The sequence below is a fragment of the Daphnia magna genome, linkage group LG4 (assembly GCF_020631705.1).
Source record: "Daphnia magna isolate NIES linkage group LG4, ASM2063170v1.1, whole genome shotgun sequence".
Lineage (NCBI taxonomy): Eukaryota > Metazoa > Arthropoda > Branchiopoda > Diplostraca > Daphniidae > Daphnia > Daphnia magna.
Genome location: NC_059185.1, coordinates 10,277,273 through 10,293,017, shown reverse-complemented (window position 1 = coordinate 10,293,017; position 15,745 = coordinate 10,277,273). Strand labels below are relative to the sequence as shown.

Genomic DNA, 15,745 nt, shown 5'->3' with positions numbered 1-15,745 from the left:
TTACCCAACGGCTCCCAGTGTTCGCGAATTCCCGATAGTCTTAGAAAACAAAAATCACGTGGAATTATCATAACTGAACACTGATTTCGCTTAAGTTGTTGGTTTTCTCGTCAAACCAGCCGTTTTTAAATAAACAAAAATAAGATGCTGATACCGCACCAGCTTTGTTTTCTATGTTCAGATAAATTGGAATTCGATGAAAACTGGCTTGTCGCTAGATGGTGTCGTGGACTAAGACATCTGGCGGACAAATTTTGAACTTTTACCATTGTGATCTATTTTTGCTTCACGATCTGAGGAATGAATAGTGTGTGTGTGTGGATTATGGTCCCTAACTCCCTATTCTGTTTTTGAAGGATTATTTAGCTAAAATCTAATGGTATGTTATTAGTTTTCAGTATATCCATTGCTGTGTATTGGAATGGAAAGTTTTTCAACTGATTGTGTTTTGTGTAACAGAGTTGGAGGAAGATCAATGCCACATATTCTGTAGACTGGAATACCTCCAATGGCTTTGAGTACTATTTGTGGCATTGTGGGATAGAGACTTTTGGGCTAGTTGCCCAAAGGACTCCAGGTTTTCCGACACTTGGACTTCTGGCACTCGACACTTGGACGACCGGTTCGCGACAGGAGGACATCTGTCTAGCGACGTTAGGACTACTGGTTCCCGATGTTTGGGCGCGACAATGAAATGTTGCTGAACCCAGCAAGTCCTTTACGAGATTACGACAAGTGAACTCCCGGCCTAGCGACGATTTTTTAAAAATGACGTTTGGACTCTTTTTCTTTCGGTAAGTATTTTAAATTCGATTGGTCTTCATATTTCATTGTAATTATTGTCTAGCTTATATTTATCTTATATGTTATGTTGTTATTGACTTATTGTAATGGTGTATAAAATATATTATAAAAAAAAAAAAAAAAAAAAACGAATGGTAAGTTAGGGAAGGTTTGATGTATATATTTTTTTTAATTTTTTAAAATTTTATGTTTTTAATTTATCATTTTTTTTTTGTTTTGGAAAAAATAAAAAAAAAAAAAAAAAAAAAAAAAAATTTTAAATAATTGTTTGAATTTTTTATATTTATCTTATATGTATAGCTTGGATTTATCGGCTAGATTATAGATTCTCTTATTACTGTAATGTAAAAAAATTGAATACAATTACGTGAGTTTAGAGCCACTTGCAATAATTGTGTCATTGTTTTATTTACTTTTTGGACATGTCCTTTAACGAAAACCAAAGTGTTGTTTACGAATTAGTCCAGAATTTTGTGAAATTGCAAGAATGTCTGGCCAGCGAAGGCCTGGAGTTCGTGGACGGCAAGCAGTTGTTTAAGGGGCTTCCTTGCCTGTGTTATTTTTTAAGCCTTGTGTTATTTTTTAAGTTATTATTTTTTTCCTTATGTCCTGCCGAAGTGTAACCAAGCACTGTTTAAATTTACGTTTGATCGTGATTGCCATATGTGAATCTACTCAGAAAAATTGTCCAACCGTGAACGAAGAATTTTGTATTTATGTTGTTTAATACATTAAAATTTGAACTACAAACTGTTTGTGTACAGTGTGTCTGACTGCCTGTGCTGCTGTGGACCTGCAACGGTGGGTACAAGTGGATTTTGGTTGCAGAAAACTTCTTTCATTTTGGCTTTTGTAGGTCTGCGTAAATGAATTTTAGGATTATGCTTAATCTTATTCATAAAAGATAACCTCTTCTCACCTGTGACATTCTGCTTTGGCTTTGCGGTGAACTGTAGTATTACGTGCATATCGCCACTCACGTGTATAGTACACTTCGGTGTAGAATACAAGAAGGGAAAGAAGTCTGACTGGAACAAACATGGTTACCCATGTTCGTTCCATTTCAGAGTACAATATTTACATAATTGTAATTAAACTTTTCTTCTATAATAAAAATAAATAAGTTATTCAGCCGATAAATGTAAGCACAAATATCTATACAATAATCATAGTCAATTAAAAATACCTATGTTCTTAACGATCCTTCAGCTGCAACAAATAAGCAAATCCGTGCGTCACTGGATTGGGAGTCCTTTTGTCGCTGGATGAGGAGTTCCTATGTTGTAAAGAACACTCGAAAAAAAAAATAAAACAAAAACAAAAACATTCCAAACGTCTATTACCCGGGAGTTCGAACGTCGATTGCCTGGGAGTCCACTCGTCGTTTAACTGGAAGTCTTTTCGTCCTTGAGTACTGGTCGAGTATTCTGATAATTGGGTTCAGCAACATTTTGTTGTTGTGTCCAAATGTCGGGAACTACTAGTCCTGAAGTCGATGGGCAGATGTCCTGGCGTCGTGTGCCAGATGTCCAAGTGTCGGAAACCTGCAACCAAAAGTCGTTTACCCTGGAGTCCTTTTGGTAACTCGCCCAAAAGAGTGCATGCCCTATTTGTAAACTCAGCTAACTGTTACAGTTTTGTGATACATCCATTTGACACCTGCAAAGTGTCATCATCATTTCAGCATCCAATTTGGCTCATCTCCAGTTAGCCAGCCATTGGTTAATTACATCACCCAAGTTTGGTTATGTGAGTTACTTAGTTGTCCAGTATCACTTTGCTGTGATAGTAATGACATATTGTAGGATAGGAAAATGTTCATCTATGTATTGCTGTGAAATTGCCGTTCCTACACTTTTTCCTGTCTTTACCATCCATAGACTTAATATGTAAGTTGAATTGCCATTTCTTTGTTCTTATTACATCAGCAGTATTCAATGCCCATCTAATAATGTTTCATCTCTTTTTCAGTATTTTAAATTCTTGATCCCTACGCTTTTCCATCTTCGTCTGTGCCCAGTCTTCGGTTAATCATCGCTTCGCCAGGTCTTCGCATCGTTTCCGTTTCGTTGCCAGTTTCCCCATCGTCTCATCGCCGTCTTTGTCTTCACCATCGTCTTATCTCCGTCCTCGCCTTCGCCATCGTCTCATCGCCGCCCTCGCCTTCGCCATCGTCTCATCGCCGCCCTCGCCTTCGCCATCGTCTCATCGCCGCCCTCGCCTTCGCCATCGTCTCATCGCCGCCCTCGCCTTCGCCATCGTCTTATCGCCGCCTTCGCCTTCACCATCATCTCATCACCTCTTTGCCTTCGCCGTATCTCCGTCCTTAACGATGGAACAATCAAATCCAGAAAAAACAACTCATGGCGATCGAGCGTGACCTCACCGTGGAACTTCTCGGGTATTGTTTTGTTTTGTTTTGTATTGTTGTATTGTGTAATGTGTTTTGTATATTGTATAGTTAACCCGTTGGCTGCCACCCCGTTTGCTCCCATTTTTTTTAGCTGTAGGGACCGAGCGCACTGCTCTGCCCCATCATGGCCATGGGGTAGGGCAGTGCTCCGCCGGAAGGCGGTTAGGCAATGCACCAGTAGGGAATTCTCTTTGTTCGATGCGGTGATGGTTTCCTGAGGGTGTGCATTCCCTGTAAAGGTTTCTATAGCCGTGTCAGCCCGGACTTCTCTTCGGACAAGTCCCCCTTCGTCGGCGATCCTTCTGACGCGAGACATAGCTACTGTAGTTAAAGCAACCTACGGGTTGCATGGCCTGGTAGCCAACGGGTTAACTAGTTTGTTGTATGTGTATGTATGTATTTATATTTTTAATTATACATGTATTGTGTTTTATGTAAAATAGTGGTGGAATTGTGGGTGGAGGGACAATAAGACAATCGTTTCTTTAACTCTTCTATTTTTTATTTATTTGATACGCTTTACAAGTTTTGAAGACCTATATAAATTACTCGCATCAACAGATTCAGAATATTCCGTTGAAGTTTGGGTGCGTTTTAAAAATGATTTATTTAATCCCCTTTTCCCTTGAATATCTAATTTTAACATGAAATCGTGAAGCACTGGTGCGTATTCTGACTACATAAAGAATCGCGGGAAAGTTCTTGGTGTTATTTACAAATTGTATTTCTAAGGATACGTTTTTGTTTGTTTGTGTTTTGTTGTGTTCATAAGAAGAAAAAAAAAGGTATTTATAAATTTTGGTTATTAATACACACACAGTCTATAATTTAAAGTATGTTAATTTCTACTGGTAACCTGTGCTAAAATCGAAACAATAACAAACAGCGTTTCACGATTTCGTATAAAAATCAAATATTTAAGGGAATTTTTTTGTGCGCCAACAGCCCTTTGCATTCCTTCATTTAAAAACGGCTGGTTTAACGAGAAAACCAATCGCTGAATCGAAATCAGCGTTTAATTTTGATTATGCCGTGTGGTTTTTATCCAATTCTAAGAGATGTCGTTTTTTGTAGATTTTCACAAAAGTGGGAAGGCTATACCCTTCCCACTTTTTCATTTTTGGCCAAATTTTAGATTTTGCTTAAAATACATGATTTCGATTCAGAATTGAATGAAAATCACGGATATCAAGTTGATTTTTCAATTGGCTCTAAAGTTTTGTGAACTAAACGTATAAAACATAAAATAAAGTTAGTGTGCCAACAGCACTTTGCATTCCTTCATTTAAAAACGGCTGGTTTAACGAGAAAACCAATCGCTGAATCGAAATCAGCGTTTAATTTTGATTATGCCGTGTGATTTTTATCCAATTCTAAGAGATGTCGTTTTTTGTAGATTTTAAAGTGGGAAGGCTATACCCTTCCCACTTTTTCATTTTTGGCCAAATTTTAGATTTTGCTTAAAATACATGATTTCGATTCAGAATTGAATGAAAATCACGGATATCAAGTTGATTTTTCAATTGGCTCTAAAGTTTTGTGAACTAAACGTATAAAACATAAAATAAAGTTAGTGTGCCAACAGCACTTTGCATTCCTTCATTTAAAAACGGCTGGTTTAACGAGAAAACCAATCGCTGAATCGAAATCAGCGTTTAATTTTGATTATGCCGTGTGATTTTTATCCAATTCTAAGAGATGTCGTTTTTTGTAGATTTTCACAAAAGTGGGAAGGCTTTACCCTTCCCACTTTTTCATTTTTGGCCAAATTTTAGATTTTGCTTAAAATACATGATTTCGATTCAGAATTGAATGAAAATCACGGATATCAAGTTGATTTTTCAATTGGCTCTAAAGTTTTGTGAACTAAACGTATAAAACATAAAATAAAGTTAGTGCGCCAACAGCACTTTGCATTCCTTCATTTAAAAACGGCTGTTTTAACGAGAAAACCAATCGCTGAATCGAAATCAGCGTTTAATTTTGATTGTGCCGTGTGATTTTTATCCAATTCTAAGAGATGTCGTTTTTTTGTAGATTTTCACAAAAGTGGGAAGGCTATACCCTTCCCACTTTTTCATTTTTGGCCAAATTTTAGATTTTGCTTAAAATACATGATTTCGATTCAAAATTGAATGAAAATCACGGATATCAAGTTGATTTTTCAATTGGCTCTAAAGTTTTGTGAACTAAACGTATAAAACATAAAATAAAGTTAGTGCGCCAACAGCACTTTGCATTCCTTCATTTAAAAACGGCTGTTTTAACGAGAAAACCAATCGCTGAATCGAAATCAGCGGTTTATTTTGATTATGCCGTGTGATTTTTATCCAATTCTAAGAGATGTCGTTTTTTGTAGATTTTCACAAAGGGGGGGGGTATACCCTTCCCACTTTTTCATTTTTGGCCAAATTTTAGATTTTGCTTAAAATACATGATTTCGATTCAGAATTGAATGAAAATCACGGATATCAAGTTGATTTTTCAATTGGCTCTTAAGTTTTGTGAACTAAACGTATAAAACATAAAATAAAGTTAGTGCGCCAACAGCACTTTGCATTCCTTCATTTAAAAACGGCTGGTTTAACGAGAAAACAAATCGCTGAATCGAAATCAGCGTTTAATTTTGATTATGCCGTGTGATTTTTATCCAATTCTAAGAGATGTCGTTTTTTGTAGATTTTCACAAAAGTGGGAAGGCCCCTTCCCACTTTTTCATTTTTGGCCAAATTTTAGATTTTGCTTAAAATACATGATTTCGATTCAGAATTGAATGAAAATCACGGATATCAAGTTGATTTTTCAATTGGCTCTAAAGTTCTGTGAACTAAACGTATAAAACATAAAATAAAGTTAGTGCACCAACAGCACTTTGCATTCCTTCATTTAAAAACGGCTGTTATAACGAGAAAACCAATCGCTGAATCGAAATCAGCGTTTAATTTTGATTATGCCGTGTGATTTTTATCCAATTATAAGAGATGTCGTTTTTTGTAGATTTTCACAAAAGTGGGAAGGCTATACCCTTCCCACTTTTTCATTTTTGGCCAAATTTTAGATTTTGCTTAAAATACATGATTTCGATTCAGAATTGAATGAAAATCACGGATATCAAGTTGATTTTTCAATTGGCTCTAAAGTTTTGTGAACTAAACGTATAAAACATAAAATAAAGTTAGTGCGCCAACAGCACTTTGCATTCCTTCATTTAAAAACGGCTGTTTTAACGAGAAAACCAATCGCTGAATCGAAATCTGCGTTTAATTTTGATTATGCCGTGTGATTTTTATCCAATTCTAAGAGATGTCGTTTTTTGTAGATTTTCACAAAAGTGGGAAGGCTATACCCTTCCCACTTTTTCATTTTTGGCCAAATTTTAGATTTTGCTTAAAATACATGATTTCGATTCAGAATTGAATGAAAATCACGGATATCAAGTTGATTTTTCAATTGGCTCTAAAGTTTTGTGAACTAAACGTATAAAACATAAAATAAAGTTAGTGCGCCAACAGCACTTTGCATTCCTTCATTTAAAAACGGCTGGTTTAACGAGAAAACCAATCGCTGAATCGAAATCAGCGTTTAATTTTGATTATGCCGTGTGATTTTTATCCAATTCTAAGAGATGTCGTTTTTTGTAGATTTTCACAAAAGTGGGAAGGCTATACCCTTCCCACTTTTTCATTTTTGGCCAAATTTTAGATTTTGCTTAAAATACATGATTTCGATTCAGAATTGAATGAAAATCACGGATATCAAGTTGATTTTATGTCAAATGGCTCTAAAGTTTTGTGAACTAAACGTATAAAACATAAAATAAAGTTAGTGCGCCAACAGCACTTTGCATTCCTTCATTTAAAAACGGCTGGTTTAACGAGAAAACCAATCGCTGAATCGAAATCAGCGTTTAATTTTGATTATGCCGTGTGATTTTTATCCAATTCTAAGAGATGTCGTTTTTTGTAGATTTTCACAAAAGTGGGAAGGCTATACCCTTCCCACTTTTTCATTTTTGGCCAAATTTTAGATTTTGCTTAAAATACATGATTTCGATTCAGAATTGAATGAAAATCACGGATATCAAGTTGATTTTTCAATTGGCTCTAAAGTTTTGTGAACTAAACGTATAAAACATAAAATAAAGTTAGTGCGCCAACAGCACTTTGCATTCCTTCATTTAAAAACGGCTGGTTTAACGAGAAAACCAATCGCTGAATCGAAATCAGCGTTTAATTTTGATTATGCCGTGTGATTTTTATCCAATTCTAAGAGATGTCGTTTTTTGTAGATTTTCACAAAAGTGGGAAGGCTATACCCTTCCCACTTTTTCATTTTTGGCCAAATTTTAGATTTTGCTTAAAATACATGATTTCGATTCAGAATTGAATGAAAATCACGGATATCAAGTTGATTTTTCAATTGGCTCTAAAGTTTTGTGAACTAAACGTATAAAACATAAAATAAAGTTAGTGTGCCAACAGCACTTTGCATTCCTTCATTTAAAAACGGCTGGTTTAACGAGAAAACCAATCGCTGAATCGAAATCAGCGTTTAATTTTGATTATGCCGTGTGATTTTTATCCAATTCTAAGAGATGTCGTTTTTTGTAGATTTTCACAAAAGTGGGAAGGCTATACCCTTCCCACTTTTTCATTTTTGGCCAAATTTTAGATTTTGCTTAAAATACATGATTTCGATTCAGAATTGAATGAAAATCACGGATATCAAGTTGATTTTTCAATTGGCTCTAAAGTTTTGTGAACTAAACGTATAAAACATAAAATAAAGTTAGTGCGCCAACAGCACTTTGCATTCCTTCATTTAAAAACGGCTGGTTTAACGAGAAAACCAATCGCTGAATCGAAATCAGCGTTTAATTTTGATTATGCCGTGTGATTTTTATCCAATTCTAAGAGATGTCGTTTTTTGTAGATTTTCACAAAAGTGGGAAGGCTTCATCCCTCTCCTTTTCATTTTTGGCCAAATTTTAGATTTTGCTTAAAATACATGATTTCGATTCAGAATTGAATGAAAATCACGGATATCAAGTTGATTTTTCAATTGGCTCTAAAGTTTTGTGAACTAAACGTATAAAACATAAAATAAAGTTAGTGCGCCAACAGCACTTTGCATTCCTTCATTTAAAAACGGCTGTTTTAACGAGAAAACCAATCGCTGAATCGAAATCAGCGTTTAATTTTGATTATGCCGTGTGATTTTTATCCAATTCTAAGAGATGTCGTTTTTTGTAGATTTTCACAAAAGTGGGAAGGCTATACCCTTCCCACTTTTTCATTTTTGGCCAAATTTTAGATTTTGCTTAAAATACATGATTTCGATTCAGAATTGAATGAAAATCACGGATATCAAGTTGATTTTTCAATTGGCTCTAAAGTTTTGTGAACTAAACGTATAAAACATAAAATAAAGTTAGTGCGCCAACAGCACTTTGCATTCCTTCATTTAAAAACGGCTGTTTTAACGAGAAAACCAATCGCTGAATCGAAATCAGCGTTTAATTTTGATTATGCCGTGTGATTTTTATCCAATTCTAAGAGATGTCGTTTTTTGTAGATTTTCACAAAAGTGGGAAGGCTATACCCTTCCCACTTTTTCATTTTTGGCCAAATTTTAGATTTTGCTTAAAATACATGATTTCGATTCAGAATTGAATGAAAATCACGGATATCAAGTTGATTTTTCAATTGGCTCTAAAGTTTTGTGAACTAAACGTATAAAACATAAAATAAAGTTAGTGCGCCAACAGCACTTTGCATTCCTTCATTTAAAAACGGCTGGTTTAACGAGAAAACCAATCGCTGAATCGAAATCAGCGTTTAATTTTGATTATGCCGTGTGATTTTTATCCAATTCTAAGAGATGTCGTTTTTTGTAGATTTTCACAAAAGTGGGAAGGCTATACCCTTCCCACTTTTTCATTTTTGGCCAAATTTTAGATTTTGCTTAAAATACATGATTTCGATTCAGAATTGAATGAAAATCACGGATATCAAGTTGATTTTTCAATTGGCTCTAAAGTTTTGTGAACTAAACGTATAAAACATAAAATAAAGTTAGTGCGCCAACAGCACTTTGCATTCCTTCATTTAAAAACGGCTGGTTTAACGAGAAAACCAATCGCTGAATCGAAATCAGCGTTTAATTTTGATTATGCCGTGTGATTTTTATCCAATTCTAAGAGATGTCGTTTTTTGTAGATTTTCACAAAAGTGGGAAGGCTATACCCTTCCCACTTTTTCATTTTTGGCCAAATTTTAGATTTTGCTTAAAATACATGATTTCGATTCAGAATTGAATGAAAATCACGGATATCAAGTTGATTTTTCAATTGGCTCTAAAGTTTTGTGAACTAAACGTATAAAACATAAAATAAAGTTAGTGCGCCAACAGCACTTTGCATTCCTTCATTTAAAAACGGCTGGTTTAACGAGAAAACCAATCGCTGAATCGAAATCAGCGTTTAATTTTGATTATGCCGTGTGATTTTTATCCAATTCTAAGAGATGTCGTTTTTTGTAGATTTTCACAAAAGTGGGAAGGCTATACCCTTCCCACTTTTTCATTTTTGGCCAAATTTTAGATTTTGCTTAAAATACATGATTTCGATTCAGAATTGAATGAAAATCACGGATATCAAGTTGATTTTTCAATTGGCTCTAAAGTTTTGTGAACTAAACGTATAAAACATAAAATAAAGTTAGTGCGCCAACAGCACTTTGCATTCCTTCATTTAAAAACGGCTGTTTTAACGAGAAAACCAATCGCTGAATCGAAATCAGCGTTTAATTTTGATTATGCCGTGTGATTTTTATCCAATTCTAAGAGATGTCGTTTTTTGTAGATTTTCACAAAAGTGGAAGGCAATACCCTTCCCACTTTTTCATTTTTGGCCAAATTTTAGATTTTGCTTAAAATACATGATTTCGATTCAGAATTGAATGAAAATCACGGATATCAAGTTGATTTTTCAATTGGCTCTAAAGTTTTGTGAACTAAACGTATAAAACATAAAATAAAGTTAGTGCGCCAACAGCACTTTGCATTCCTTCATTTAAAAACGGCTGTTTTAACGAGAAAACCAATCGCTGAATCGAAATCAGCGTTTAATTTTGATTATGCCGTGTGATTTTTATCCAATTCTAAGAGATGTCGTTTTTTGTAGATTTTCACAAAAGTGGGAAGGCTATACCCTTCCCACTTTTTCATTTTTGGCCAAATTTTAGATTTTGCTTAAAATACATGATTTCGATTCAGAATTGAATGAAAATCACGGATATCAAGTTGATTTTTCAATTGGCTCTAAAGTTTTGTGAACTAAACGTATAAAACATAAAATAAAGTTAGTGCGCCAACAGCACTTTGCATTCCTTCATTTAAAAACGGCTGTTTTAACGAGAAAACCAATCGCTGAATCGAAATCAGCGTTTAATTTTGATTATGCCGTGTGATTTTTATCCAATTCTAAGAGATGTCGTTTTTTGTAGATTTTCACAAAAGTGGGAAGGCTATACCCTTCCCACTTTTTCATTTTTGGCCAAATTTTAGATTTTGCTTAAAATACATGATTTCGATTCAGAATTGAATGAAAATCACGGATATCAAGTTGATTTTTCAATTGGCTCTAAAGTTTTGTGAACTAAACGTATAAAACATAAAATAAAGTTAGTGCGCCAACAGCACTTTGCATTCCTTCATTTAAAAACGGCTGGTTTTAACGAGAAAACCAATCGCTGAATCGAAATCAGCGTTTAATTTTGATTATGCCGTGTGATTTTTATCCAATTCTAAGAGATGTCGTTTTTTGTAGATTTTCACAAAAGTGGGAAGGCTATACCCTTCCCACTTTTTCATTTTTGGCCAAATTTTAGATTTTGCTTAAAATACATGATTTCGATTCAGAATTGAATGAAAATCACGGATATCAAGTTGATTTTTCAATTGGCTCTAAAGTTTTGTGAACTAAACGTATAAAACATAAAATAAAGTTAGTGCGCCAACAGCACTTTGCATTCCTTCATTTAAAAACGGCTGTTTTAACGAGAAAACCAATCGCTGAATCGAAATCAGCGTTTAATTTTGATTATGCCGTGTGATTTTTATCCAATTCTAAGAGATGTCGTTTTTTGTAGATTTTCACAAAAGTGGGAAGGCTATACCCTTCCCACTTTTTCATTTTTGGCCAAATTTTAGATTTTGCTTAAAATACATGATTTCGATTCAGAATTGAATGAAAATCACGGATATCAAGTTGATTTTTCAATTGGCTCTAAAGTTTTGTGAACTAAACGTATAAAACATAAAATAAAGTTAGTGCGCCAACAGCACTTTGCATTCCTTCATTTAAAAACGGCTGTTTTAACGAGAAAACCAATCGCTGAATCGAAATCAGCGTTTAATTTTGATTATGCCGTGTGATTTTTATCCAATTCTAAGAGATGTCGTTTTTTGTAGATTTTCACAAAAGTGGGAAGGCTATACCCTTCCCACTTTTTCATTTTTGGCCAAATTTTAGATTTTGCTTAAAATACATGATTTCGATTCAGAATTGAATGAAAATCACGGATATCAAGTTGATTTTTCAATTGGCTCTAAAGTTTTGTGAACTAAACGTATAAAACATAAAATAAAGTTAGTGCGCCAACAGCACTTTGCATTCCTTCATTTAAAAACGGCTGTTTTAACGAGAAAACCAATCGCTGAATCGAAATCAGCGTTTAATTTTGATTATGCCGTGTGATTTTTATCCAATTCTAAGAGATGTCGTTTTTTGTAGATTTTCACAAAAGTGGGAAGGCTATACCCTTCCCACTTTTTCATTTTTGGCCAAATTTTAGATTTTGCTTAAAATACATGATTTCGATTCAGAATTGAATGAAAATCACGGATATCAAGTTGATTTTTCAATTGGCTCTAAAGTTTTGTGAACTAAACGTATAAAACATAAAATAAAGTTAGTGCGCCAACAGCACTTTGCATTCCTTCATTTAAAAACGGCTGTTTTAACGAGAAAACCAATCGCTGAATCGAAATCAGCGTTTAATTTTGATTATGCCGTGTGATTTTTATCCAATTCTAAGAGATGTCGTTTTTTGTAGATTTTCACAAAAGTGGGAAGGCTATACCCTTCCCACTTTTTCATTTTTGGCCAAATTTTAGATTTTGCTTAAAATACATGATTTCGATTCAGAATTGAATGAAAATCACGGATATCAAGTTGATTTTTCAATTGGCTCTAAAGTTTTGTGAACTAAACGTATAAAACATAAAATAAAGTTAGTGCGCCAACAGCACTTTGCATTCCTTCATTTAAAAACGGCTGTTTTAACGAGAAAACCAATCGCTGAATCGAAATCAGCGTTTAATTTTGATTATGCCGTGTGATTTTTATCCAATTCTAAGAGATGTCGTTTTTTGTAGATTTTCACAAAAGTGGGAAGGCTATACCCTTCCCCTTTTTCATTTTTGGCCAAATTTTAGATTTTGCTTAAAATACATGATTTCGATTCAGAATTGAATGAAAATCACGGATATCAAGTTGATTTTTCAATTGGCTCTAAAGTTTTGTGAACTAAACGTATAAAACATAAAATAAAGTTAGTGCGCCAACAGCACTTTGCATTCCTTCATTTAAAAACGGCTGTTTTAACGAGAAAACCAATCGCTGAATCGAAATCAGCGTTTAATTTTGATTATGCCGTGTGATTTTTATCCAATTCTAAGAGATGTCGTTTTTTGTAGATTTTCACAAAAGTGGGAAGGCTATACCCTTCCCACTTTTTCATTTTTGGCCAAATTTTAGATTTTGCTTAAAATACATGATTTCGATTCAGAATTGAATGAAAATCACGGATATCAAGTTGATTTTTCAATTGGCTCTAAAGTTTTGTGAACTAAACGTATAAAACATAAAATAAAGTTAGTGCGCCAACAGCACTTTGCATTCCTTCATTTAAAAACGGCTGTTTTAACGAGAAAACCAATCGCTGAATCGAAATCAGCGTTTAATTTTGATTATGCCGTGTGATTTTTATCCAATTCTAAGAGATGTCGTTTTTTGTAGATTTTCAAAGTGGGAAGGCTATACCCTTCCCACTTTTTCATTTTTGGCCAAATTTTAGATTTTGCTTAAAATACATGATTTCGATTCAGAATTGAATGAAAATCACGGATATCAAGTTGATTTTTCAATTGGCTCTAAAGTTTTGTGAACTAAACGTATAAAACATAAAATAAAGTTAGTGCGCCAACAGCACTTTGCATTCCTTCATTTAAAAACGGCTGTTTTAACGAGAAAACCAATCGCTGAATCGAAATCAGCGTTTAATTTTGATTATGCCGTGTGATTTTTATCCAATTCTAAGAGATGTCGTTTTTTGTAGATTTTCACAAAAGTGGGAAGGCTATACCCTTCCCACTTTTTCATTTTTGGCCAAATTTTAGATTTTGCTTAAAATACATGATTTCGATTCAGAATTGAATGAAAATCACGGATATCAAGTTGATTTTTCAATTGGCTCTAAAGTTTTGTGAACTAAACGTATAAAACATAAAATAAAGTTAGTGCGCCAACAGCACTTTGCATTCCTTCATTTAAAAACGGCTGGTTTAACGAGAAAACCAATCGCTGAATCGAAATCAGCGTTTAATTTTGATTATGCCGTGTGATTTTTATCCAATTCTAAGAGATGTCGTTTTTTGTAGATTTTCACAAAAGTGGGAAGGCTATACCCTTCCCACTTTTTCATTTTTGGCCAAATTTTAGATTTTGCTTAAAATACATGATTTCGATTCAGAATTGAATGAAAATCACGGATATCAAGTTGATTTTTCAATTGGCTCTAAAGTTTTGTGAACTAAACGTATAAAACATAAAATAAAGTTAGTGCGCCAACAGCACTTTGCATTCCTTCATTTAAAAACGGCTGGTTTAACGAGAAAACCAATCGCTGAATCGAAATCTGCGTTTAATTTTGATTATGCCGTGTGATTTTTATCCAATTCTAAGAGATGTCGTTTTTTGTAGATTTTCACAAAAGTGGGAAGGCTATACCCTTCCCACTTTTTCATTTTTGGCCAAATTTTAGATTTTGCTTAAAATACATGATTTCGATTCAGAATTGAATGAAAATCACGGATATCAAGTTGATTTTTCAATTGGCTCTAAAGTTTTGTGAACTAAACGTATAAAACATAAAATAAAGTTAGTGCGCCAACAGCACTTTGCATTCCTTCATTTAAAAACGGCTGTTTTAACGAGAAAACCAATCGCTGAATCGAAATCTGCGTTTAATTTTGATTATGCCGTGTGATTTTTATCCAATTCTAAGAGATGTCGTTTTTTGTAGATTTTAAAGTGGGAAGGCTATACCCTTCCCACTTTTTCATTTTTGGCCAAATTTTAGATTTTGCTTAAAATACATGATTTCGATTCAGAATTGAATGAAAATCACGGATATCAAGTTGATTTTTCAATTGGCTCTAAAGTTTTGTGAACTAAACGTATAAAACATAAAATAAAGTTAGTGCGCCAACAGCACTTTGCATTCCTTCATTTAAAAACGGCTGTTTTAACGAGAAAACCAATCGCTGAATCGAAATCAGCGTTTAATTTTGATTATGCCGTGTGATTTTTATCCAATTCTAAGAGATGTCGTTTTTTGTAGATTTTCACAAAAGTGGGAAGGCTATACCCTTCCCACTTTTTCATTTTTGGCCAAATTTTAGATTTTGCTTAAAATACATGATTTCGATTCAGAATTGAATGAAAATCACGGATATCAAGTTGATTTTTCAATTGGCTCTAAAGTTTTGTGAACTAAACGTATAAAACATAAAATAAAGTTAGTGCGCCAACAGCACTTTGCATTCCTTCATTTAAAAACGGCTGGTTTAACGAGAAAACCAATCGCTGAATCGAAATCTGCGTTTAATTTTGATTATGCCGTGTGATTTTTATCCAATTCTAAGAGATGTCGTTTTTTGTAGATTTTCACAAAAGTGGGAAGGCTATACCCTTCCCACTTTTTCATTTTTGGCCAAATTTTAGATTTTGCTTAAAATACATGATTTCGATTCAGAATTGAATGAAAATCACGGATATCAAGTTGATTTTTCAATTGGCTCTAAAGTTTTGTGAACTAAACGTATAAAACATAAAATAAAGTTAGTGCGCCAACAGCACTTTGCATTCCTTCATTTAAAAACGGCTGGTTTAACGAGAAAACCAATCGCTGAATCGAAATCAGCGTTTAATTTTGATTATGCCGTGTGATTTTTATCCAATTCTAAGAGATGTCGTTTTTTGTAGATTTTCACAAAAGTGGGAAGGCTATACCCTTCCCACTTTTTCATTTTTGGCCAAATTTTAGATTTTGCTTAAAATACATGATTTCGATTCAGAATTGAATGAAAATCACGGATATCAAGTTGATTTTTCAATTGGCTCTAAAGTTTTGTGAACTAAACGTATAAAACATAAAATAAAGTTAGTGCGCCAACAGCACTTTG

At 34.0% G+C, this 15,745-nt stretch overlaps 2 long non-coding RNA genes across 2 annotated transcripts; one reads left to right on the top strand and one right to left on the bottom strand.

The window, feature by feature from the left end:
• Nucleotides 1-1,499: 1,499 nt before the first annotated feature.
• Nucleotides 1,500-2,278, bottom strand: LOC123471102. Its single transcript, XR_006645052.1, has 4 exons — nucleotides 2,148-2,278; nucleotides 1,991-2,080; nucleotides 1,724-1,908; nucleotides 1,500-1,662 (listed from the first exon to the last, which is right to left on the bottom strand). It is a non-coding gene; the product is annotated as an uncharacterized LOC123471102 (long non-coding RNA).
• On the top strand, nucleotides 1,915-4,235 carry LOC116922080. Its single transcript, XR_006645053.1, has 3 exons — nucleotides 1,915-2,553; nucleotides 2,610-2,693; nucleotides 2,776-4,235. It is a non-coding gene; the product is annotated as an uncharacterized LOC116922080 (long non-coding RNA).
• The last annotated feature ends 11,510 nt before the right edge of the window (nucleotides 4,236-15,745 follow it).